The sequence below is a fragment of the Chiroxiphia lanceolata genome, chromosome 3 (assembly GCF_009829145.1).
Source record: "Chiroxiphia lanceolata isolate bChiLan1 chromosome 3, bChiLan1.pri, whole genome shotgun sequence".
Classification (NCBI taxonomy): domain Eukaryota; kingdom Metazoa; phylum Chordata; class Aves; order Passeriformes; family Pipridae; genus Chiroxiphia; species Chiroxiphia lanceolata.
In genome coordinates, this window is record NC_045639.1 from 42,262,342 (window position 1) to 42,289,973 (window position 27,632).

The 27,632-nt window shown below is 42.5% G+C and overlaps 1 long non-coding RNA gene across 1 annotated transcript; it reads left to right on the forward strand.

Annotated features, from left to right (window-relative positions):
- Positions 1-5,578: 5,578 nt before the first annotated feature.
- LOC116784839 lies at positions 5,579-27,632 on the forward strand. Its single transcript, XR_004356265.1, has 3 exons — positions 5,579-5,612; positions 10,315-10,364; positions 27,581-27,632. It is a non-coding gene; the product is annotated as an uncharacterized LOC116784839 (long non-coding RNA).

The following is a 27,632-nucleotide window of genomic DNA, read 5'->3' on the forward strand; positions in this document are numbered from 1 at the left end:
CACCCTGGGCATGGTTGCCTCTCACTATGCTCAGGGCAGGCATAGGGTGAGCCTTCCTTAGGGAACAGGCAGAAAAAGACAAATGGCGAATTTCCAGAGAGAACCTGGCACTATGAAGCTGTAGCAAGACTTTATCATCAGGCTGTAAACTGCTCCCCATAGCACCACTTGGCTGGTTAGTATCTTGCATAATAAATGGAGTGAGCACACAAGATTTACCGATTTTAACATCTCTGTCCTTATTATGAATTCACTAAGTGGAGTGAGCTAGGCATCAAGTCTCCACAAGGCAAAGTAAATAAAATAAAATGAAAATCTAATTTTCTTTAGATTCCTACAAGCCTTTAGGAGGGCAAGAAGATTGCAACAGGTATTTGTTTTCCTATAGATTTCCAATCACACTTTTGTATGATTGACTTTGCCTCATATCACCTCTACATACTCAGTACCTGTTTATTTCTTCTCTATTCCATAAAAAGGGGAAAATAAATTCGGGTGAGTCTAATTACTGAAACTTAATTAAAACAATTTAAAAATTACTTAATCAATTTTCTAACAAGCGATCTTTTTGATAACAGCTGTACATGGGCAATTTATTAGTTAGTGAAGCCAACCCTGTTTTTTAATATAAACAGACAAATTAATCAGTGGTTAACTCTTGTAATGACCAGCTCTGGCATTTAATTATTGCTGCTGTCATGGAGCATAATAGCTCATTTGCCAGAGTTATTATGCAAATTGTCAACATTGACCACTCCGTGTGAAGTTTAAAGCACTTTCTGTGATTATCTCTCATTTCCACATTCTCAGAACATTTCTGAGCACACACTTTTCCTAGTGTGAAAAGTTTTATGCGGCTTTTCAGTTCAGTAGTAAATTTCTGGGAACTCTGGAATGAAACATGCCAGTTCTTCCAGGTTTTAATTGTTGGAGGGGAAAGGAAGAAGAAAAATTTTTGTTTCCCACATTATGAACCTGCTTTTTGCACACCTTTTTGTATGGGACTGCGGAAAGAAAGAACCGAGATCTCCAACAGGCAGAAGCTGGAGGTATTTATTTTAGTATTTAACTCATTTTGGTGGTGAGGTCCTGCACACCCATTGAGGTAAGGCAGACTCTTGTGGAGGATAGCTGAGAGCTCTCCACAGCTCAGCAGAAGGCAGAAGTCTAAATGCAGGCAAATAGGAAAAAAGCTCAATGTAAGACTAGCAGGAGAAGGCAAGAAACCTCCTGGAGTACCCAGAGCTCACAATCAGTGGACTAAAAGCTGCTTGTGGTTAGAAGAAAGGGAAAATACCACAAACATGACCTAGTCCTGACCTTCACCTTTCAAAGGCTTTGGGACAATAACGAAGATAAGAGTAATACATTGAATAATAGCACTTAAAAGGAGGCACGGGCATTGAGTTAGATGCAAAAGTCTCTGAGGTGAATATACATATCTGGAACGTGTATCCACGGACATAGCAAGTACACATGGACAGGTAGGTCGATAGATGTGTGTGTACAGCCAGGCTGTAAATAATCTCCCTGCTCCTCCTCCTGCTCATCCCATGGCAGTTGTCTTCCCAGTACTGATCCAGTGTAAATAATGCATGCACAGGGAGCTGGTGCCACCCCTTCTGCTTCCCTGTTGTATCCCAGCCCTGTGCACATTACAGAGCTAAAGATTTTTTTAACAGATTTAATAAACCTGAAATGTCTGGCAACAGATGCCAAATTTTATAATCTCACTGGAGTTGGCAATAAAAAGGTTCGGACAAAGCCAGAAGGAAGGAAAGCAGAGAAAGCAGAGGGGCTGTTAGAAAAGTGGGGAGTGTGAAGCAGTTGCAGGCAGCAGTCAGTAGGGCAGTAAAAGCTAATAAAACCTTGATGTACAAACCACACTAATCAAAGAACAAACAGGTCTTGCATTCTTATCCCCCATTTCCTCGGCCTTCACACAGCAGCTGGTGGGAATAGCATGGTTGTTTTTGTAGATAAACAGATCCCAGGTAAGCTATACCTGAGAATTGCTGTTGGCCCACCAATATGCAACCCTTTAAAATCCCTAAAATGAAACCATGAACTTCCACGCATTTTCGCACCGCCAGCTCTCCCTAGCCTTGTGGTATAGAAAAGGCTCAGGGATGGCCTTGAAGATCTGACTCAGCATGGGGGAAGGGAGGGAGGGATGGAGGGAGGAAGGGAGGGAGGAAGGGGGATAGGAAAGGGAGGGAGGAAGGGAGAGATGGAGGGAGGAAGTAAGGAAGGGAGAGAGGGAGGAAGAGCCTTTTTCCAGCGCCCATTTCTGGCCTGTTAGACTGTCCATGTTAACCTCAGGAACGCAAGGGGAGAACTGGTAGGAAGGAGTTGCTGCAATGGACCTGGACTAGACATGAATTTGAATTTCTGCTTGCTATAACCACCCCTGACTAATTCTTAGGATGAAGGCACCCAGTCCTCTCTCCTCATCTGCAGCCTGCTGTGAGATTAGCCCACACATGGGGAAAAGTGAGACTCTTTCCGTAGAGGCAGCATTGCATAGGATTGTCCCAATCATGACTAGGATTGGGTCAGTTTTAAGAAATCTAGTACTGTTCCACAACTGGTGAAGGCAGAATATGCCCTGACCGTTACTCTTGGCAATGAAATAGTTTCTTAGTGGCTCAGCATCCAGAGCTGGGGTTAACCCAGCTTCCTCTTAATTCAAACACCAAACCCAGAAGGAAATAGAAGAGCAGCTCTGCTGGCTGGAAGTACGTTGTGGAGGCAGTGTTTTTGTCCTGACTGCTCAGACTGCAGTAGGGTAACTACGACCTGACAGCCTGGGCATTTACTTGCCAGTGCTGCAAGCTCACATGGGCTGTAAACAGCCTGCAAACATGCCAGTAAGTGCTCTCCTTGCTTGGGAAGAACTGAAGGCCAGACCTTTTGTCAGAATCTGTGTCTACCCTCACTAGAGACAATAGGAGGGACTTTGCTGGCATCAGTGGCTTTCAGGAGGTGTAAAAGCGGCCTTCTTCTGCAAGGGCACAAACAGACTCCCGCAGCAATGGATCAGACACCTGAATGTTGCATCTCCCGAACACCAGGGAGCATCTGAGATGTGTGGCCTGTATGCCACTGTGACTGGAGAGTGGAGAAGGCAGGACAGCAGGAGGTGTGCTTGACTGGCTGAACATTGCCCTACATGTGTATTTCTCAGTTATCTCAAAGGTTTTATGACTCAGAAGTTTATTTTCATGGGTGGGGAAAAAGGAAATTGTTGCATTATTTCTTGTTTATGTACCACAGTGTGCCTCCAGAAACACAGATGTTCTTATAGCTCTTGATACTGACAAAGCAAAGATTAGTTTGGTCCAAACCATCACATTTTTACCAAGCATCAGGGGGTACCCCTCCCCTCAGGGGCTGGCAGAAACAAGTGGTTTGGTAACTGATGTTCACATCATATTTTCTCCAATTTCACATTGAACCAGAGGCACAGAACAAGCATAATTTCCATGCTAGATTGGAAATGTAATAGGAAAGCCATCTAACAAGTGAAAAATGAAGTGGCCCCTGACATGGGCAGTTACTCCCTCCTGCCTGTCACAACCTTACCCACTGCTCCCTGAAGTCTCTGTGTAATATAAACTGTGCTCATTTTGCAAGCTCACTTCAGGCCAAACAGCTGTTAATAGCACTTGACTGTGCTTCTGTAACCATCTGCAGGCGTTCGGCTCCTACGCAGGGTATCTCCACACTGCTGCTGGAAGACAGCATTGAAGTACCTGTTGCGATACCCAGACTGCTTGTAGTCCAGGGTGGGATGCAAAATCTGATGCTGCAGAAACAGGCTTTGTTGTGGGCTGTCGGAGCTTGCTGGTAGTCTGGGTACCTCCCTGTGCTTTCACAACTGACCATGACCAGCTCAGTTGTGTCTGTACATGTGACAGCTTCACCTCCTGGCAGTCGGGCGCATGCTCCTGAGACAGCAAGGGCTTGGAGTGGGGTCATTTTTTGATTCATGGTGATGGTCCAGGCTGCTAACAGGCCCCTTGGAGTTTGGTGAGGAGGGAACATGCCCAACCCTGCCACAACCTGGCCTCACTGCTGATGAAGTGGGTCCTGGCTACAGCATGAGCCCTGCAGGTGGAGGTGTGGGCAGCATGGGAATGGGATGAATGTATGCTGGATGGGGAGGCAGATGAGTAACAAGGACAGGTTGCCAGAATTTGGTAGTAAAAACCTTATTTGAAAAGTGCATTGTGTGTTACAGGTTCCTAAAGAACAGCCACTTCTTTGCTTTTACTGTGCCTTCCCTTTGTGGTCCAGCATCACAGGCATGACTTGATGGCTCTCCGGACCCGGAGAAGCCCTCCTCTTTCTAGAGCAGACCATGCTCAGATGTGCCTCGTCACCACCACAGATGTCTTTCCATGGTCTTAAAATCATTTAAAGGGGTTTCATTAGCAGAAGAGGATCTGCTTTGAAAGAGGTTTTTTTCTTTAACAGATGTTCCTCTTTGTAGTTATCATATCTTATTACTCCAGTCTTGGTTTTGTAGTATTTAACTGAAACCCAAGTGAGTTTCCCTGCTCTTGTTTTCTTTCGCAGGATTCTATACTTCCTCCCATGAATATTGACCAGCATGAAGTGAATGCAGTCCTTTTTTTAAATATCTGATATCTTCAGTTTTTGCTATTTCAGTTACATTAGCCCCGAGCTCACTGTACTATCTACTGTATAAGCAAGGGGCTAGGAAATTTGTTAATTTTCAAAACAAAATGCATCCTTAGACCTAGACCTGGATGACTGATGAGCAACATAATGTTGTAACTATGGCTTGACTAGACCTTAACATTTAAAATAAATGAATCTGCTTTAAGTGATGCTAACAAAGTTTTTCTGTCTACTCCTCAGTCAACATGACATGGTGGGGCTTGATTAAAGGAAAAGGATTTCGAAATCATGTTCCTATACATTGTCACCAGACTGAATTTGAAATGTTCAAATATGCCTGTCTGCTTTGCCTTCATGCTAATCAATCACAGAGGGGAACTGGCACATCACTCATTAGCTAACCAACTAGGCAGCACAGCTCACAAGGTCTAAGTCAAATATTGGGCAAGATAGCTGTCCATCACATTTGCAAAATAGATTTAGGAGTTAATGGTCTGTCCCCAGACATGTTATGAGCAAAAAAATAGCCTAAATGTATGAATCAATTGTTACTGTGAAAAATTCTCCCATTTTTCCATTCAAAACACAAGATAATTAAATACATGCCATTATCCCCATTTTCCTAGATTCATAGATCTTAAGGCCAAGGGTGTAATTAAGATCAGCTCGGTTGACCTGCAGCTTAATATAGGCTAAAAACTCTCTTCTGATTATTTCTGCATGGAGACCACAATTTTTGCTTGGGCAACAGCACGTCTTTTAAAAACACAGCTAATTATGATTTGAAAATATCATGTGTTACAGAATCTGGTACATCCCTTTAAGCTGTTTGGATAATTAACCTGGTTGCTAACATTTTTGTCTTGTTTCTAATCTTTCAGCTTTCAGCCATGGAATCTTATTACTCCTTTACACCACAAGATTACAGATCCATCTGCCAGCAGAAATCCCTTTCATAATGGTTTGTAAGTGAGAATCAAGTAACCTTTTGTCTTCTCTTGAATGAGCTAGAAACACTAAGCTTTGTTAGTCTTTTACTATACAGCCAGGTTGTCCCATCTTGGATTATTCTTCCTGCTTTCACCTGAACCTTTTCTTGTTTTAGCTTTTATGAGGCAGACACAAAATTTCCTTAGAATTGCCAAAACCCATAGCTGGCAGTTCCCTGCCTGGGGACTACATCCAGCCTCACAGAGCTGTGAATTAGTCATTAACTCAGAAAGAAGGGTGCACTGAGCACAGAGCTGAAATTTGTCTCGTTCTGGAGTGCAGCAATGGTGGCTTGAGTGCCTCTATTGCATTCAAAGAAGATAAAATCCAAGCCAGTAACACAGGAAAACTTTGTAATTTAAAAACCCAGTTTCATGACATTGAAAACTTTTAAAAGCCAAATCATCCTGGAGAAAGAGTTTAAAATGCAAGACATGTCAGTAGTTTTGTTTCCCTGCAGCTCAAAGTCGGTAAAGAAGAGGTAGAAAAGTTCAGAGAAGGACAAGAGGCTTGATCACAGATATAGTAAAAATACTTTCATTCAAGGAGTGATTAAACATACTAGACTTTGTCAGCTTGGAAAAGAGTTGATTGAGAAGGGAAGGTGACAGAGTGCAACTGAAAATCATGCAGAAAAGGTGAATGGCAATGACTGAGTGCAAAGATGAGGAGGCATCGAATGAAAAGACAGAGTGAACAAAAAGAGGTGCTTCTTTATCCGTCCTCTAATAAACTTGAATGTTTCCTGTCATGTGGGCTGTGTGGCTGCTAAAAGTCTATGTATATTCCAGAAGTAACCGGGTAAAGGAAGGCATGAAAGATCCAGTAAAAGTCCCCAGTGCCTGCTCAGACTGCTCTTGAGGGACATGTAGGGCCCAGAGTGGTTGAAAGAGAGGTACTGGGAGGCACTGGCTGTGTTTGAGCTGCTTGGTTGTTTGTACTTCAGGCAAGCTGGCCACTGCTGGAGGGTCACTTTGGAAGGCCTTTGATTGCACTCTTTCCTGCTGTTCTCATGGTCTTAAAATGGGAAGTGTAATCGGGAATTTTAAACAGTTGCTTATTGCATGCCCCAAAGCCATACAGCTGCTCAAGTAAGAGCAAAAAAGTTGCACTGGCAAAAAGAACCAGGCTGGCTTGAAATAGGCAAATGTAGCTGAATACAAATGCACACACACTCAGAGGAAAAAGATGTTATAAATTATAATATATAATTTATTAATATATAAAAATTATAATTATATGTATTATTATTCTAAATATTATTCTAAATAATAGAATAATAAATTCTATTATTAGAATAATAAATTATAAATTATTCTAAACTGGTGGAAAACTAGAAAAAATCTTAATGAAGTGATAGGATACAAGGAAAAAACCTAAGGCAAGAGGGTGAATGAAGGGAAAAAAAAGGTTTTGATATGTCTCATAGTACAAAAAAATCCTAACAATGATTCTAGTCTGTAAAAACGTTTTTAATGTAGAAATGTCAAATAGTTTCAACATATCCTGTTCTTCCAAGCGGGTTTTTGAAAAGTCTGCATGAAGAATTCACAGAGGGTGAAGGCGAAATCTGTTCCCTTCCAACAGTAACTTGGCAATATGCGGAGCAAGAGCTAATAAACCGGCTGTTTTTAACCAGTAGGTCTGTCTGCAGCAAGAGCTTTAAAGAGCTGGTTGAGGAGATGTGTGGGCTGTTAAAGTTGGTAAATCATAGGAATGCTAGAAAGACTTGTCTGGAGAAAAAGCTGATACAGATATTGGTAATTCTAGGCATATCAGCTTGACATAGTGAGCATGAGCAAAGTAGAGTGATTTCATTAACAATAAGGCAAAAAGAAAACTACACTTAACAGGAATAACTTTAAGCTTAAGGGAAACAAATTATTCAATAATGAGCATGTTACCAGATCAATTTGTTTTGTGGCAGAAGTGTTGGGGGTAATGTACTCATAATTCTCTAAGTATTTGTTATAGTACTGAATTTTTTTATTAAGAATTCTTCAAAATAACAGGACATATTAAATGGGATTAAAAATATGGTAACATACTGGGTCCAAAATCTGCTGTCAAGGCCCATCTTCAGTAGGAAACTGTTGGCTTTCTTAACCTGTGCTGTTTAACCCCTGGCAGTATGAATGACCTAAAAGCAATTCTGTAAGTATTGTCAAAGGCTGGGGAGTGAGGATAATGAAGAAGACACATCATTGAGCTGATTTACTTTTTAAAATGGAAGCCTGCAAATACTGTGTGCTTCAGTACAGCCAAAAGTGAAGTGACTCTTGTAGGGAGAAGATTGCACTTACAAAAAGGGGCATGCTGCTTTGGGTAACAGCAAGCCCAGAAAGGACTTGGCTAAGAACAGAAATCTGATTCTGGAGGTGTGCTGGTTTGAAAGTTAACCAGCAGAGGAAACCAAGCCAACTCAAAGAGAGATTACAAGTCAGAATAACAATTTAATAAAATAATACAATAAGTACGACCACACAGACAAGCAACAGGCACTAACCCACAAAGCCCAAATGTACAACACAGCACCCCGGGGCACAAACAAAGTGGTGCTACCTGGGCCCCCCCTTGAGTCCAAAGCAAAGGGAGAGGGGAAAAACCTGCTGGTGGGAGAGCTGCTGCAGTCCAACCAAAAGTGGTAATTGTAGTCCGGCCGAGGGTGGTGGTGAGCTGCAGTCTGGTTGAGAGCGATGAGCTGCAGTCCTCCTCTGGATCCCACGAGTGGTAAAAAGGTTCCGAAACTCCAGGTTTATATACTCTCCAGTTCAGGTAGGAATGTTCAGTCCTCCCCTCAGAGCGGGGAATTCCATAAAAGGGTGTTTAGTCCTTCCCTCAGAGCGGGGAGTTCCATGAAAGGGTATGAGGGTGCTCATTCCATAAAAGGGTATGAGGGTGCTCAGGAACATTCCCCCCCCCCACCTCGCAGGCCTCTACTGACAACAGTTTCTGGGAAATGGCATGGAGGGCTATAGAATACACAGTTTGGGCTATACCCATTCAGTGATGAATCGGTCCCAGCTGTTCTAACCAGGACAGGAGGGCTCCTCACCCTACAGGCATAACAAGACCCAACAGCTTGGAGCTGAAGCTATAGAGTTCCATTTTGAGTTAAGATTCCCCCTTTTTAACATCGGGAGTTCCTAGCCATCTAACTGCTTCCTAAGGTTTCTAGCAGATTTTTTGTCACCATAAAAGCATATAAAGCTCTTTTATATGGGAGATCATACTAGAAAAGCCATTTTCACCTTTTTCAGTAAACGGACTTCTAAAAATTTCCGTATGCCTACTGCTCTTTTTGTGCTCTTCTACAGACCTCCTAGAAGTAGCCATGGACACCTCAGGAGACAACACTGGCCCATTGATCCCTTCTGCATAACTAACCAACACATTTCCAAGTCAGTTTCTGAAATGGGCATAGTATTACTGTAATAGTTTCACTGGATTTATATAAATGGTTCCTCCACCTCCTTGGTATTTCCTCATGTCCCCTCCATAGCTATACTGTCGCACGGGATGCTCAGCTGAATGATCAGTTGATAATCCTCAACCTTTTTCAGTATCCTACAGTCCAGCTTTTATATGTTACCATTTCTTTGTTCCTACAGGCACGCTCTGGCTCCTACATTATCAACCACCCAGACTGGTATGTATAAATGAGTCACCTCCCTCACCACTTCATACTCCCTTATTTTTAGGCTCAGCTAAAATATTGTCATTGATAATTTTAATAATTTAATTCAGATAATGCACTATTAAATGCAGCTAGCTTGCAAACTGATAATAAGCAAAGATCTTTATTGCCCAGCTTAATTCCTGACCACCTATAAAGACTCTTTGACTTTCATGGGAGCTGGATTAAGATTTGACCAGGGAAGTTAAGTTATATTAGGGTTAGGATTGCAGTTTTGCATTTATCTTGTTTTTTCTGCTTGGATTTCTAGACAACACTTCTATCTCAGTTATTTCCATAACGGCAATAAGGAATAAGGCCAGGATTCAATTAAGTTGAAGAATGAAAGGCAGAAGAAACGTTCTTCAGTGGTGCAGGATTGTTTCTTTCCGCAGAAGCACACAGAGTGCCTGTCTGTTGTGTGTGCAATTGCCAAGATGAGAAGTTATAGACAATATTGATTTGGGCTCCCAGCTCTTTGGAAGCAGGCACTGGGTGGAAGCCAAGAAGGCTGAAGTCTAAATGCAAAGTCAGTCAGGCTCAACGGGCCATTCTTTGAGAGAGCGGATCCTTCTTTTCAGCTTTTGCACCTGTGTGTGTTGTGTGTGTGTGCGTACGGAGCTAACAGGAGGTAGCATTGTCCAGAGACCACAGTAAGGAAACGAAGGGAAGGACACTCCCAGCTAGTTCAAGGTTCCAAACTCTCTTGATGGGTTGGAAGGCAGTCCATGTGAACTCTTCCCTAGCTTAAATTTAAGCACTGTGAAATGTGGGCAACAGGATGCATAACATGTTGAGGGTGGTTGGAGGGGTCTAAATGAAAGCTGAAAAGTAAGCAAGTAGTAAGCTTCATTATGAAATTTCATAAATCCTTTTCCTCAATTTTGGTGGATATTAGCTTTTCATATCACTTCATGACTTTGTAAGTCACGAACTGAGACCTTCTTTCACCAACTATGAGACAACTTAATCCAAACTGATTTGATTTTTAATTTTTTCAGGTAAACCTTACAAGATTCTGCAATAATTGCTCGACAGTGACTTCACACAGGTAAGGAGAAATACAACTTCACCAACCCTACTGGGCAGAGTGTTTGGACTAGATGTGGAAGGTGAAGTCTTCATAATTACTGTTTTCTGCCATTTGAAATGTTTCTACCATGTTCTCTTCCTGATGAGGGGAGCTTGATGACAGAACCGGCATTTCTCTAGCATAAAACTGGTTGAAAAATGTGAATTTGAATTCTCTTTTTCTCTTTTATAAACAATACAATTTATATAATCACATTTACATGGCTTATGACTCTATCTGGTTTTTATGGCCTGTAAACATGGAAAACGTGAGCCAAAGGGCAAAAGCACTCCCAAAAATTGCTATAATACAAACAGCCCTGCACAGCCAGCCTGCAAGAAAAATGTGATGGTTGACAAATTCCTTGCTCCCCTCAGTAGTCTGGGTTCTTGGCTAACCTCAAATATGTGTCAGTTAAAGCTCTATGTGGATGGCAGGATTTTGCTCACATCGGCATTGTCTGACCTCTCCATTTCTGCTGTATATGTGTGTCACCTCCTGATTGCTCTCTCCGTAAAATAATCCTCCTTAAATTATTTAGATATATATTCCACCTTTCCCTTGGCTGCTGTTCTAATTCTGGTGAGTGAAATGACCTCAATTAGAAATTCTTGCTTAAACATACAATATCACTGAGAGGGTTGCAGTTTGTCTTGTCCCTTCTTGCTTTTCTCCAAGCCCCATTTTGTATGTTTTTTCTTGTCTGCAACTCATTAGCTCCTGTCATTACTTTTCCTTAAAACAAAACTAACTAGAAGATAATTATCCAGTTTGCAAAAAGGAATTAAAAAATGCCATAATTAAGGTTACAATTTTCTTTTTTACATCCTTGAGGGGATACTATGTTCCCTAATTACATAATCATACAAAACCAGGCCTCATACACACATATGTGGATGTTTTATATCAACAGGGGTTTTTTAATTATTTTATTAGAAATAGTTCCAATTTATGGCAGCAAAAGTAAGATTGGTATTATAGCTGTTAATTTGTAACTCAGAGCCTTTTATTGTTGCTCATGTTACTGTACTAATTAAGATGCACAGCACTGAATGTCTCTTAACCACACTGTTTTAGTATCACTTCCAAATATGTTTTGCATATTATTCTTATGTCAAAATCAGCAATAATGTGGCTCCAAAAGTAGTTGTTTTCTGACAGAGAAAGGACTTTAGCCGTACCAATTCTTGCAAAGAAAATTGTGTTTCATCCCAGCATCCATTTACCTACAAAGATTTTTTTTTTTTTTCTGAGAAACAGTCTGGAACTTGCTCTGAAATTTAATTCTGTAGCCCACCAAAAATTTTATCACGTTTGTATTTTTTAATTCAACCACCTTACACTTCTGGCGCTTCCTCATTTATTCTGCATTACCCACGAGAAAATCAGGACTGATAACATTGAACTCTGACTTCCACATGAGCTGAGGCTTTCCTTCAGGTCAGACTTTTCAAGGTCACCCCTGGTTCTTACATCCATGTGATCTGAAGTTTATTGAAAATACACTTTGATTTTTTACCACATCTTTCCAAAAGGAAGTTATTTTGTAAAGAAAACCTACATCTGTCTGACATGATTTGCCTTTCAAAAACCTCTCCTGACTCATGATTAATAAATAATTCTCTCAGAATGTACAGTTTATGGTCCAACTGTTTGATCCCTAATCTCCAATATTAACTGTGGATTAACTCATACTTGCCTGGCATTTTGTATCTGTATCCTACACATGAGGCTCTTTTGCATTCTCTCATTAATCTCAGTAATCTCTGGTTCAGACTCAGTACCCACATGTGTCCTCCACAGGTTTATTGTTAATATATTTTCTAAATTAATTGAGAAGCAAGGAAAACATTTAGTTTCTTTGTTTCTTTTTCCTCAAGAGCTCTATTTATTGACCCATTATTATTCTGCAGTTTTTATTCCTCCACTACATTGATGACATTTCCTTTCTTTAATGATAACATTTCCTTTCTATAAATATTTATACACTTTTTTCTTGGTTTCATTTTCCCCCTTTTGCTCATCATGTCATAAAGTTACTCATATTTCTTCCTATAAACTCATAAGATTTCTGTGGTGTTATTTTTTTCTGTACCCACAGTTAGACCATTATTTCTTTACTGGAATACTGGAGATATGGCCGAATTCCACCCTGATAGCATTTGTTGGATTTGGCAGAAAAAAACCAAACAAGCCGCATCCGGCAGTCGATTCATACGCAGATAGATTGTAAAATCAATCTTGTATTTGCTTCAAATATTTACTGATGTCAAAAGACATATTTCCTCTTCCTCCTGCCTTTTTCTGCTCCTTTTCCCCATACATTTTTTTCTACTGTACATTGCCACATATTGCACCCTGGACAGTGTCACGGAGCAGCGTCACTGACATCTGATTCCAGTCACCCTCTTGCTCTTAATACCAAACACCTCTGACACTCATGTTGAAGGCTGCTAGATGAGCATGAAGAACTGTTGTCTTCCCCTTGAGCCACTGGGCAAGAGCAGGAAAAAGAGGAAAGACAGGGCACAGAGGTGTTTGGCTCTGCAAAAGCCATGCAACACATTTCCTGCTTCTGGAAGATGTTTAGACTACAACTTTTTTTTCCTACGTCATCTGGCATCTCTATGAAAATCTTACAAATGTATGATTTAATGGGAAAAAGGGGTTGGTTAAGAAAAATGGTTGAGGTAAAATCCAGGAAAATGTAAAATATTTGAGGAAAACACAGAAGAGCTCCACTTCAAACTCAGTCAAATGAACATGACCTTACTCTGTTTTGTAAAACAATTTCTCTAGTTTCTCATCATTTCTAGCAAAAGTGCAGTAAGAGTGCTGACAGGAGAGGAGGTTTATCATGGCAAAGTATGGTCTGGGGCCAAAGTAAAGGTAGGCTTTCTCGCTGACTACAACCTTAGGAAGAAGACGTTTGAGATCCTATGAACCCAGCTGCCTGCAGCTTGTTGAATATAACTATTGGAGAGGCACCTGGGATTTTTTAAATCTATGTAAATTTATTATGCAGGTAAGTGTAGAGATACCAGACTTGGTGTCTGGGTGCACTAGTGTCCGGTGTTTTAATGTCCTTGCTGCCAGTTGCTATGGCTTGTAAGTCTTCTCACTGGCAACAGCACTGGCAGTCAGTTTTGACCACTGTGTGAGAGCAGGAAAAACAAACTAGACCAGGCTAGTTACACCTACTGCCAGTTTTGGTGTATTCATCATTTTATCTCTTTGACTAGCAATAGCACTTTGAGACTCTTACTGTGGACTGGAGCCCTACTGTGCTACGTGCTGTGCAAGGACAAACCAAAAAGACAGTCCTTGTCCTGAATGCTTTACTTTTTCAAGATGAAAACCCATCCAGACAGCAGAATGAGATAAAGGGACAATAGTCATCAGAGCAATAGTGAACCTTCAGCATTATGGGCAAGAGATGTGGGTCTCTGCATCATTAGCCCTATGGAAGGATAATGGTAGGATTGTTTTAGTCAAGTCAAAGCCAGGGAAATGGATGTTGCACCAACAGAGATGAGAGATGATGAAGAACACAGTAAGATTCTTGCTGGGAAATTACTTCATATTCTGTAAAATAAATGATTCAGAAAGAAAAGACTGTGCAACTAAGGGCAGAGCTTGAAACCCCAAAAGATGAAGGAAGTACAGAGAAGATCTCTTAGTTGGAGGGATAGGAAAGAAATGCAGCAGTTGCCAGCATTGAGAGTGATGGAGAGGCCAAGATAAGGGATAAGGAGGAAGGTGGAGTCTTGCAGCCTGATTTAGAACAGATCATTAACAACTTGCCTGTAAATCCCTTGCCAACTCGTGTCCCTAGTGATATCTGAACAGCAAAAATACATAATTTCCATGTCCTCAGTTCCCATGTGTAAAGCAGAAAAGGCTGTTCGAAGACAGGTAGAATAAGCAGAAATCTGCAGAGAAAGCAGTATTCCTGACTGAGAGCTGTGACTGTTCAGGAAAGAGGAAAAGGAGGGGTTAGAAGAGTGTGGGAGCCCAAACCCAGCTTTCAGCAAAGGAAAACAAGGGCTGACAAAAACCTCGTGATCTGAAGGAGCTGGACCCTTCTCACAAGACCTGTTAAAGTTCTACCTCATGGATCAAGCCTGGCTCCAGCAGATATCAGAAAAGACTTTTGAGATGATTGTATCAAACCATGTCTAAACCCCTTAATCCTTTCCCCCTATGTAATCTTGGTTGAAGGAAATGTTTAACCCATTGGGCAACGGTAGTAAAAACTTGTGTAATTCCCTAATTAACATAGCTCGTCCCCTTCATTAACATGTCCAGCCCCAGATGCCTTTAAAATAGTGTTCTCGTGTTCAATAAACTATTCCAGTTCCCCCATACTGGGATCGTGTTTAGCTTTTATTTTTCAGACCGCCGCTAATGTCGCCACAACCGTGAGGCTGAGAACCTTCTAACATTTAGAAGATTCCTCGGCCATCGGCTGGCTGGACCAAGGGAAGCAGCACTCCTTGTGTTTCGGTGGTGTGTGCGTAGTCAGAACTGAGAGAAAGCGGAAGACGTGCACGGAAACTTGTCCTCAGCAGGCGGGAACTGCTGAGCGAGCTGACTACGAACTCCGGATTGGGTAATTATTTTAAAGACTTTGTAACATTATAAGTAGGGTACAATGGGGACTCAAATATCTTCTGAACAAAACCACATTTATTTAATCTTAAAACGCGAGCTTAAGCAGCACAGCGCGAAAATCGACGAACGGCCCTTGCAGAACCTGTTGCTGTGGGCCCAGCGTCACATGTCAGAACTGAACATTACCAACCTTCTTGGTACGCGCTTGAGGGACTCGGCAACCGCCCGAAAAAACCTCAGCAGCTGCTGCCCGGGACGGACCCCCGCCGCCGAGCTGAGCGCACAAGCACATTGCAGCCCGACACACGCTGCCCGGAGAGAGCCGTGTGAGACAGAACCATGGCCACCGCCGCTGCAGCCACCCTGTGCAGGGTCGGGGTGCGAGCCAGCGCCAGCAAACTGCCGCGCTGTCTCGGCAAGTTCCTCGGCCGCCCGCTACCGCTCTCAGCAGCAGCAGCCAAGCAGCGGCCAGAGGCGCGAGGTCAACACCCCCGAGCAGGTCCCTGAAGAAGGGCCACCACCTCCGGCGCCCCAGCAAACAACGAGACCGAGAGACCCGCGCCGGAGGAAGCAGCAGCGGGACCCGAGCGGGAACCACTCAGAAGGCCGGAGGAACCCGGAAACGAAAGAGGCACCGGGAAAGACAAACACAAACAGCGCACGAGGTACGCAAAAACCGGGGCTATGGAGCGTGGGCGGCGGAGAGGATCCCACAGAATCCCTGGGGGGCTCCGGGAAAGGTCCGAGGGAGGAAACAGCCCGAGCGGGACCGTCAGCGAAGGAGGGAGCGAGCGGAAGCCCGGGAGTAACAGCACGAGAGAAACCCAGGAACAGTGACCCCGGAGACAAAGGGAGTGGGGCAGACACAAAGCTGCCGACTTCAGCAGTAATCAGAGCAGCAAAAACCCCCTTCCTTGATATTTTTTCCTTTTTCTTTACAGCCTGAACTATGAACTGATCTTTTTTGCAAACCCTTTTTGTTTATTAACCTGTTTCAGTTTCACAGTATAAGGCGAACAAAACGCTACCAATGGAGAGATTGTCCCCCCACACCCCGCAAACAAACAAACAAAAAAAAAAAAAAAGGGGGGGGGGAGTGAGGGAAAGCAAAGAACCCTTGCTGAATGAAGATACCCTTCCATAAGTAATAGCCAGAATAGTTTTTAAATGTATGCATAGCTGTATTTTTGAAAATTTTTCAGTCTTTGCAATAACAGTTTTCCCTAAGTCCAAAAGCCAAATTAACACAGAAAGACATATATTTGCCTTAAAAATAGAAGAAGTATATAATTTATCTTTGAACTATAAGAATGTTTATATGTATTTGAAATTTAAATTGAACATGAAGTAAAATATGATTATGTTTTTACAGGTTATACTATCATCAAAACAGAAAACATAGTTATATTAGTAATCTAAGGGTGAGAAACAAAAAATGCCAATGCATAACCAAAAGACACTGTAAAATGAAACCCAAAGGTATGTTTGTATGATGTGTGTTCGATGGCCATCGAGTGTGAATGTGTGAATGTATGCATGCGTGTGAATGCATAATATGTTCTGATTTATACACAAATGCGCATTACCTCACATATGCACAAACACTCTTAGATAAAAAACAGAAAACATATCACCCTGAGTTGAATAAAATTTCATTTGCAGAGACATCTTAGGTTAAATAAAAGTTTTCAAAAACAAACACTAAAAAACACTTTCAGTAAAAATCAGGAGCACACAAACCCTGAAGTCATCAAGTTATTAAGTTCGGTTCAAAATCAATTGCCTATAAGTCAATAGGATCTTTAGAGGATAGCTTAAACAAGATTTTATAAGAGTAATTTCTAATAAGAAATAATGGGAATAAGTTAAGTTGTTTAAACAAGTTTTATATTAATCCAGGGTTATTTAGTTTAACATTGCTTGGAATTTTTCCTTTTTGCATTTTGTTCCTTGTTTACTTTTCTATATCCAAAAATGTCTGATAGTCTTTTTGATTGGTTAAATGTTTTTAATGTTAATGCTAAGTTTAAAAAAAAAATAATTTATGTAGCAATATGCAGAATGCCTTAAAACAGCTATGATTCCTTCACATGCCTTTATAGTGCCAAACCTTGTGGCCCAAACTATTCTGACACACAAGGCCTTTGCATAATCATATTTTCCATCTCAGGTATGTAAAAGACTGTACATTGCCTTGAAAAAGGAGCCTCCTTGCTAAAATTAATTTCACTTGTGGTATTAAAAGTAAGACTGCAATGTTTCTTGTTAGATCCATTTAAGTATACCTTTGCTTCTAAAATGCAGCTATAGAATTTGTTATTAGCTCACTCTGAACCGATACTTCAAAGCATTGATAAGTTGCAGAAAAAAATAGTAATCAAAGCTTAGATTTCATGTTTAGTTAGCATGATAAGTTAAAAGAAAACATTTAAGGTAATATTTATATTCCCTTGTATTTTGTCTTGCATTGGCAAATGTTTGATCAAAGTTTCTTCTGAGTTTTTTGTTTTTTAGAAAAATAAAAAAAGAAGGGGCAGATGTGGGAGCCCAAACCCAGCTTTCAGCAAAGGAAAACAAGGGCTGACAAAAACCTCGTGATCTGAAGGAGCTGGACCCTTCTCACAAGACCTGTTAAAGTTCTACCTCATGGATCAAGCCTGGCTCCAGCAGATATCAGAAAAGACTTTTGAGATGATTGTATCAAACCATGTCTAAACCCCTTAATCCTTTCCCCCTATGTAATCTTGGTTGAAGGAAATGTTTAACCCATTGGGCAACGGTAGTAAAAACTTGTGTAATTCCCTAATTAACATAGCTCGTCCCCTTCATTAACATGTCCAGCCCCAGATGCCTTTAAAATAGTGTTCTCGTGTTCAATAAACTATTCCAGTTCCCCCATACTGGGATCGTGTTTAGCTTTTATTTTTCAGACCGCCGCTGAAGAGCTCAGCACTTTCCCAGTTGCCCAGTGCAGGAAGAAGGGAGCTGGGAGAGCCTTGTAGAAGCCAAGGGCAGTGGCAGTAATTAGAAGAGGAAGTGTGGGGAGTCCAGGCACGATGCTGAGGTCACAAAAGCACATGGAAAAAGAAACATGAAGAAAACAATTGGGATGCCAATAATATCATTGACAAGGGAGCTGATGAAATTCATCAAGAGATCAAGAGCATCAGCACAAAGAGGGAGAAAAAATGGCAAAACAAAAGATAAAGAGCAGGATCATGCTGACACCTCCCTGTGTGTATGTGTGGACAGCAGGCCCTGGTTCCTGTGTTGTGTCCAACAATATTGCTTCACTGTCTTTTCTAAGGAGGCTGGGCAGAGCAGATGGTGAACAAAGATGTTGCCCGGGGCCAGAAGCCATGGGGCTGGTGTTCAGCGAAAGGCTTGGTTCTGCTATGGCCTTCTGCCTCTGCTTATCACCCACCTCTGCCCCAAAGTGCACACCTGAAACAGACCATTTTCTAACCATTGTGCTTTTTAAACCTCATCCTACATTTTCTGCTGATGGCTAGTGACACAGGCCTGCTGATGTTTATATCCAGTTTGGTTCTTTTCTCTGTTTCTTCACATTTGGATTTACACCACTGCTTTGTGATGTGTGAGATGGGGAGAGCCTTTACATAATATATGGCAGGGGATGTTTATTAAAAAAAGGAAGAAAACGGAGAAGTGAATGATTTGGTACAGCAACTCAATAAGCTAAAACATATTTTACAAAAAAAAAGCATCAGCAGTCGTGTAGTATAATATCACACACTGAGCAAAATTCGTGGCTATGCATAAGTTAGTTCAGTGCCTTGGCAGATAAAAAGATTAATGAAATCTTCCCTTTATGCTCACAGAAAAAACAGTTCTTGCAGACTCCCTTAAATCTCTTGTCATTGCCAAACTCCCATTTTCCTTCTCCATGAACTCAAAAGTCAGGGATGAAAAGGCATATAGAAATTTTGCCAACCTCCAGCTTCATATTTTCTGGCATCAACATTTAATTATCTCTGCAGCCATGCGGCAGGCAAGTCTGTTGTTGTACATTTTTTATACACAGAGGATGAAATTTTGTGTGGTGACAAGAAGGTGTTACCTGACATGGAGTGAGGAGATCAATTGGCCTTAAAATTATTATCTGTGTATCACCAAAAGTGTGTAGGGCACTTTATATATGAAATAATAAAATTTAACTCGCGGTGAAAACTAAATATCTTAATCTCCAGCTTTGCCTTGATTTACGTGGGTACCCAACTTAACCTGCCCATGCTGTTGAAGAGGACTGGGAAACCACTGGGCTTGATCCAGTAAGCCCCACATGGACATTTAGAGACAATTGAGCTGTCCTTGGATAACATGCCATGGCTGCAGCTGGAGTGGTGCAGGGCCCGAAGGCACTGGTCCACCTAGCCATGTCTTGGGAAACAGAGGGCACCTTGGGCAGCACCAGATAGGTGGCTTTCAGAGTCTGACTGGGTGGCATTGAGCTCCTGGTGAGGTCAGAGGTTTGAGATACCCACGTGTATTTGAAGTGCCTGGGCCAGGTGACAGCTGGGGCAGTCAGGGGATACTGGGCCAGACAGTAGGGTCAGACTTTCCCCGTCACTGCTTTCCCTTCCAGGATGCTTTGTTAACACAGGGAACAATGATGGAGAGGACTGAAAAGTGAACTTAATGCTCATTGTTTTCCTTCAGACAGGACTCAGCTGCAGCCCAGACAGCTGTTCTGTCTGCATTCTTGCTGGTTATATTTTTCTAAGATGCTCATTATTTTAGGTGCCCTGAATTGTTCAAACCCCGTCCTCCTTCACAGCTGCCCTTTCAGCAGCTTCATGGATTGACAATTTATTTTCCTTTACTTCTTATCCTACGCAAGAATAAAAATTGTAGTATGGAAGAGTTCATTTTCATATTTACAAGACTAATGCGTGCTGGCAGAAGGAGTAGCTACACATATTAGCCAGTCCCCCTTGAGCACTTTTTACCCCTCTTTCTAAGCCCAGCTCGTGGTCTCTGCTCTGTCATGTCTTTCACCTGTTGAAAAAATGTCTCTTGTGAGGTTTGGTGCGTCTACCCAGATGATCTGGCTGATGAATGAGTCTGCGGATAGCACAAAGCAGAATCTATAGTTATTGGGAATGTCACGCAGTGACTACTAAGTGCACTTTGGGAAACAAAACCCAAAAAGAGATGCTTTAGTAGTTTTTGGGTTTGTTTTTGTTTTTTTTTGTTTTGGCTTTTGATTTTAAAAAAATTCTGCTTTATTTGAATGCCCCTCCACTGGTAGTCTTTTCTTTTTCTTTCTTCCTTTGGAGGAAGAAAATGTGAAAGGAAAGATGTAAAAATGCAAAATGATGTATTTTTCTCTCGTCAGACAAACCAAAGCTGAATATTTTAACCAATTCCCCTAACTCACATACCTCTTTGCAATCAGTAAAGAGTGTAAAAACACTTAACAAGCTCTTGCCTAGAAAAATACAGAGTAGTAGATGATACTTTCCAGCGTGGTGGGTCATGATATCATTCTGGTGTCAGGATGGGCTGGATGCCAGACCCATTTCTCTTCTATTTGACTGGGTTTCCTGCCCATGCACCATACAGTCTATTGCTGTAAATCCCAACCCCTCATCAATGTATTGGACACCACAGATCATTTGCTATGCCTGCTGCTTGGGGGTAGTGAACATTCTCCAACCCCAGCAGTATGCAAGAGCAGATTATGCAAACATCTGTCAGGAGGGCTGTAGGTTTAGCATAAGATGAGGCTTGGTGGCTCACAGCGTCCCTTCAACCATATGGTTGTGCATCCTATTCATGACGTTCTTGCCTTCCTAGGGAGCTCCCAGGAGGTGGCTATCACCAGGACAATTGCTGCTGCCTGATCTCTACCACCCTCTTTCTGAGAAATGCCTTCAGAGCAGGCAGACAGAAGTGCGCTGTCTGCCGTAGCTGCCTTGACAGCTGCTGGGACAACTCCTCCTTGGTCATTCCCAAGAGAAAAGGTACCAGGAGCAGGCTGTAGACCAGGTAAATAGTCCTGGTGGTCTGTATTCAGTCTATATACGAGCTGTGAGTTTGGTATTCCAGATGCAGATGCCTCAAGGATGTCACATCTCCAGATGACACACTAAGGTGCAAATAAAAGTAATGAAGAATAGTATGAGAGGAAAAGACCCGCACTGGTGAGACGTGTGGAGGAAGAAAGCCTTTGCTAGTGGACCTTAAGGTTTTCATGCCATTACCTTAAGGACCTCAATAGGCAGCTGTTCTAGAGGCAGGAGGAGACTAGACAGATGTCACCAATTCAGAGTGGGAAGCAGCATGCCAATGTACTTCTGGAAAAGCAGCAACAGAGGAATGGGGCAGAAGTACAGGGAAAGGCAGATCCAACAGAAGCCACAGGAAGCTTTGGGATGTAATATGGGAAAGAAAGAAAGAAAGGTGGTGCAAAGGGACCAGGCCCAGAGAGGACAGGAAAAGATTGAAAAGCCAGGAAAGGAAGTTATCCATTGTATTGGTTTATATGTTTGATGGCTCGGGGAAGGATTACGGTTATTGTGTGAAATGTGGGTGAAGTGAGAGTAATAGCCCAGCAAGCGTGTGGCCTAGTATGAAACTGTAAGCTGTGTCTGGCTTTTAATCACTCTGAGAAACATCTGGCTAGGATTAATATGTTCATGACCAGAGCTGCCCCATTAGTTGGGCCGTCAGGGTGGGCAAGACAGTGGGCAGGCAGAGGATGAAATGCAGGGAGAGTCAGGGATAGAGACTGAAACAAGTAACCTGAAGTGGAGTCCTCCCTCAAAACCTCCAAGCAGTTCTTTGGATGACCTCTCTCCTCTGCATGGAGCGCAGGAGCAGACTAGGGAGACTTGCCTCCTCCCTCCAGCATCACAATATGCTTTGCCAGGAACACAGCCCCAGGCAGCAGGGAGTGTAGGCTGGTGGGGTGCCTCACACCACCCTTTACCATCCCACCTGCCTTAGTCATTGATGCCCTTGCCCCATCAGCACAAGGGACTGAAAGTCTTGGTCTCTCCACAGTTTTATTCAACCACATGGTTTGCAGAAAAAGGGTAACACAAGTGTCATCAGTAGGTCTGTTGACTCCAGCTTGGTCCAAGCAGTACTCGACTTTTCAGAGTGCTTAGTGAGTGCATACTGTGGTAGCTGGTAAGTGGTTTCCATGTGCTATTGATGTTTGTGTTGTTCTTCTGACAGGTGATACCTTTTTTCCATTGAAATGATATCCCCTCTTGGCAGGCTGCAGGTCAGCAAGATGTGGTCTGTTCCTGTTAATTCTGTAATTGCCATCTAACTGCTAACAGAAAGCTTTTGGGAAGCTTCTTAAGCAGCCTAATGATTTTACATTGTGTACACCTAGAGAAGCACTCAGCCTTTCCAGCTCTGTTGGTGCATTAACATGTCATGTAATGAAACTATTCAGCTGAGATTAGAGGAAATCTGTAGGGGCAGGCAGAGAAGAATTCGTTAGTCACAACTGTGTCTTCCTGACACTTGTATTGCCAGGGTCACAGAAACAGGTGGAGTGAAGCATGAAACAAGTACATTCCTGAGAGTTTATTAACAAGCCAAATTGATATTAAGCCATCTAACAGGTAGAGTGCAATTTTCCTTCAAAAGCCAGCTGTTGCAATGTCACCTTCATATTCCTATAAAGCACTTTTCCTCCCAAGATCTCGAAGCATGTCTTTGTCTAAGCATTCTCTGTTTGCAGATGGGAGTCAGGAGCTCAAGGACGGCAAAGTTCAATTGTCCATTGCCTGTGTCCACAGCCTGAGAGCAAAGCTGGGCCTTCAACAGGATTTTTGTGTGCGAGGGCAGTGGCCATGCTACCTTACTTGCCAAATGGGCAACAAATCATCTACTTGGAAGCACCCCTTATTCAACTATGTCCTTTCATTTACCTTAAGTTTGGCATTTCTGTACAGCATTCCTCAAAAATGCCTGTAGCTCAATAAATTTCAGTGTAAATAGGCAGCAATTTCTATTCCATGGAAGAAGCTATCCCATGCCTTGTTATTAATAGTTTTTAAATGCCAAAGTTAAGTGAGCAAAATTGCAATTGTTCTTCTCCTAATCTTCCAGCCAAGGGAAGGAATATTTATGTAGATATTGCTCAGAGTACTTGAGAAAATGTTTGTTTATGGCTTTAAGTAAATTTCCAGCAGAAATTTCCCCATGGGTTATTTCACAGTTCAGTGCTTATGGAAAATCAGCCACAGCAGAGGGGGACAGCCTTCTGCAACCCATCAATTGCTGGGTAGCTTATGTTCCTAAGAGAAGCTCTCAGTAGATTCAAGAGACTGCTTTTGTAAGCAGTACTAAAATTTCACATGGGTTTCAGAATTTACCCTGGAAAGTCTGGTAGAGAAAACTCATCACAGAGTGGAGTGGTTTCTCAGCACTCCAAACAGAAGAAATTGTATTTATTTTGTTCTGTAATTTCTCCATTTCCTTCCTTCCCTCCTGCCTTACCACCCTCCCTGTCTTGCTTTCTCTTCCTTCTCTTCTTTCTTCCCCTTCTTCAACACAGATAATTTAAAAACTGTCATTCTGGAATTCCTTTGGCCCTGCAGAAGGCTTTGAAAAGTGATTCCAAAATAACCCAGCCTTTTCTTTTAATCCATAATTCATCATCCTAAATTGTTGCTCCTCACTGCAATCCTGAATAAAATGTCAGACACAGCACAAAGAAAAGAAATCAAGCAAATGAAAAAGGGACAAAAGGAAATGTAGCAAATCCCAAGGGTATCTGCAAAGAGAAATAATTTAATCCAAAAGGCTCCTCAGCTCTCATATAGGAAATCTGATTTGTGCCATGTATTAGAGAAACACAGAACTGGTCTTACATCGAGACATGCTGTAGAGTGACTTATTGGATAGAATAACATGGAGACAGGGCAGAAAAAGACACTAGAAAACAACTTTCTCTACCACCTATACCTTCACAAACAGGACTGCAGTAAGTATCCAGGCCTGGCTCTGTCAAGGCATTCTCCATCCCGTGGTAGACTCCCATCTGTGGTTTGCTCCAGGTGACACCAAGAGCTGGCACTGACTGAGCCTGATGGCTCTGTCCCAGTCCCCGTGAAATATTGTAGCAGTCATGGATAAGCTGAGAGAGCAGAAAGCGAAGTGTGAGGGGATATGGTGGGAGTGGTGTTAGTGTCTTCAGGCCCCTGAGACCCATATCTGCCACAAAACTCATCAAGCTTCTGAACATGCAGGATATCTCACAGTGATACACATGCCAACCTGAATGTCACATTAATATGGGATTTCTTGAAAATGCCTTCAACTGGAAGGAATCGAGAGAGAGAGCTTTGTGGCTTTGCAACCTGTAATCTCTCATCTCTGGCCTTGGTTGCCTAGAATCGGCTCTCCTCCATGTCCTATGAAGTGCCATCAGCTTCAGGACTAGAAGCAGTCATTTTGGACAAGGTTGAGAGAGTAGATAGGTAGAAAGCCAGTCAGGCACGAAAGGATCCTGAGAGCTGGAATAGTTGAAGTAATGTGTACAAGTCTTCCTGCTTGCATTGATGTCAGTGGGGGATCTTACTATGATCTTCAGGGGAAACAGGATCCGGCTCACTTTTACGAAGGGCAGATCAAAACTGGGGACAAATGCTTGTACATATGATCACTCTGTGATTTGATACGAGTTTGTTTTCCTGTGTTAGCCACGCAAGGATGTTGGAGAAATCAGATTGAAAAAGAAGATTATAAGCTCTCCCTGTCAAGAGAAAAGGAATGGAGAAGGCCATAAGTCTAGTAAATGCAGTTATTATCCTTTCATCCCACTTATCCCCCTAGGTTTGTGGCATTCACATTACAGTTGTCCTTTATATACGCTGGTTTAAGTTAGTCTTGATGCTCCATATAATGCCAGGGGGAAAAATTATGATAACCATATGCAAAGCCTTTTAAAACCTTGCTTCACCGTGAGAAAGAGGGGTTAAGTTCTTGATCCAGCAAGGTGTTTAAACATATGCCTTTACTGTAAGTATGTGAGTGGTAACATTGATTTATACTCAAGAATTCTGCTGAAGAGGGGTCTTTGGCCTCTGTCTCAGCAATGCAGCTACATACGCGCTTCACTTTTGGCGTGTGTAGTCCTGTGACTTTCATGAGGAAACTCACATGCTTGGCTGGCTCAGGGCTGAGTCTTCAGGAGGTGGACGGCATTGTGGAACGGCCAGGGTTAGAGGAAATAATATCCAAGATCTGTGTCTGTGGCTCAGTCACCACCTCTCTCAATGATTTTACTCTGTTGAACTGCTTATAGATTTGGGATAAGCTGCAGTGGCGAGAGAGTTTCTCAGGAAAAAACATTTTGGCCTCTGCAGTTCTGTCCTTCGCCAGACATGGAAAAGAAAAGATGTAGCCAAAAAGTTTAGAGTATTGAAGAAAAGGATACTATAAAAATTTGGTTTTAATCAGGGAGAGGAGTTTCGGAAAGCAGAGAGGAAACAACAATTTGGGTTTAATTCTGCTTCTTCTGGCAAAATACCACCTCCCCACCCCCTCACCCCCCCCGCATGAGATCATTAGTGTGGCTTTTCTCCAAGCCGATAACAGAAGCGCCTGGCTTGTACGCCTTGCTCACATGCTCCGATAAACCCGTTGCCAGTTTTGGGGCTAGAAGGGATTTCTCCCTCAGGTCAGCTGTGCTGACTTGGTTTCCCACTCCTCTGCAAGAATTGTCACAGTTTGCTCCCCTAGACCACTTGGGATGGTATGTCAGACCTCCTCCCATGGTCTTAAGTGGGAATAGCTTTTGGTCTTATACAACAAGACTTGAACTTATAACGGGCCATTGAGAAGTTTTAGGGTGGAGTGGACCATCCCTCTGCCGCACATTGCCACTCCACGTTGCCCGTGATGCTGGAGTCTGGGATTAGCAGTCTGAATGAAGATGGTCCCTTCCCACCCCATGCCCCCTAAAATCCAGCTAGTGGGTGCGTTGAGGGAAGGGAGACCCATTGCAAGCAGTAGCTACTGGTGTGTTGGCAAACAAATGTTATCCCAGTAAGGGGATAAGGTGGATACGTACACAGGGTGTGTTTTGTCAACTCGTTTTGACAGCTGGAATATATTCTATCTCACTGTCAATGCACAATCTCCATGCTACTTTCAAAGCAGAATGAAACCTCTGTGCCAGGCATGCCACTAAAGATTTGGTGGGAGCTGATCAAACCAAACGGAGAAATATCTGAGCACACAGGAACATAGGAATGCTGGGGAAAGGATGATGGAGTTGTCTGGGATTCCAGCTTCTTGGGCCTGGCCCAAGGCTTTATACTTTGTTTATACAATAGTAATCCTGAGCACTTCACGTGATAGATCCCTGGTGATACATTTTAGGAGGGTTTACACTGATTTACACTGCCTGAGGCCTTGGCCTATATTTTCCAAAGAATTTTCCAAAATTTGCTAATGAAAAATACCAGAGTGGTCTGACCAGTGCAGGGTTAGGTTACATCAGTGAGCAGGCTGGGGAATGCAAGGAGCCTGTCTCCCCATTCTCCCCCAGGGAAGCCCTGGGTACTGTCTCTTCCAGTCTGCTGAGAGATGCTGGGTGAGGGCTGTAGGCATTGGGAGTTTATCTGCTAGCTCCCACACCCTCTGAAAGGCCGTCTGTAATGCATTCAGCTCCCACTTTCAAAAGCTGTGTGGCACCCCTCAACAGTCATAAAGTCTAAAAGTCTCAATGCTGATTAACTCTTTCAGCCCCCAAGAGCATCACAGAGATATCCTCCTCCCATTGCCACTCTGAGAGTGGCACAAATTAGTGCATTAGTGCATTAGAGCCTGCAAGATCCCATGCCCCAAGTCAGATGGTTCTAAACTTATTCTGCATGGTTCTAGACAGTTGGTTCTACACTTATTCTGCATGCTCCTCCTGCAGCTCAGAAACAGGCACTGCTTTTGCCAGACCTGCTGTGGGGATCCATTTAGCAGGAGACAGGAAAAAGGAGAACAGGCAAAACAGACATGATCAGAGGGGTCAGGAGATGTTCTTTTGCACTGCTGAAGCCTCAATCCCATCTTTACATATGAACAGCCCCAGCAGGTCAGCCATGGGATCCAACTTGTCACACTTTTGACCCTCATCACCCTCCAGAACCTCCCTGCAAGGCATGTGTTCCTTTGAGTAAGGAACAACACAAATGTAGGTGGCATCCGAGGATTGCTACAGAGGTAGGAGGAATTTACTTGTGCTGAGTTTATGGATCAATGGAGAAAGGGTGTAGGAGGAGAGAAGGGATGATGAGAACAAAGTAATCTAAACCAGAATTTTTGTCAGGATTTCAAAGTCTGTGTAAACCATATTATTAATATTTAAACAAGGTCTGGTTTTTTTTTTTCCTTCCTTTTTTCCCTTCCTCCTACCTTCCTGTTCCAGGATTGCAAAACTCATTTCCAAACAGGCTTATTTCTTTCCTGTTACTAATAGCAGAAGAACTGATTTACATGCACACTGGGAGAAGAAATGTATCTGAAAAGAAAAAACATTGTCCTTTCTTCCACCTGTATCCAAACTTACTCTGTTTTCTTCCTTCTTCCCTCAGGGCTCAGACACACGATAGACTTACTGTGGTTTTTGGAGCTGCCATGGTAACT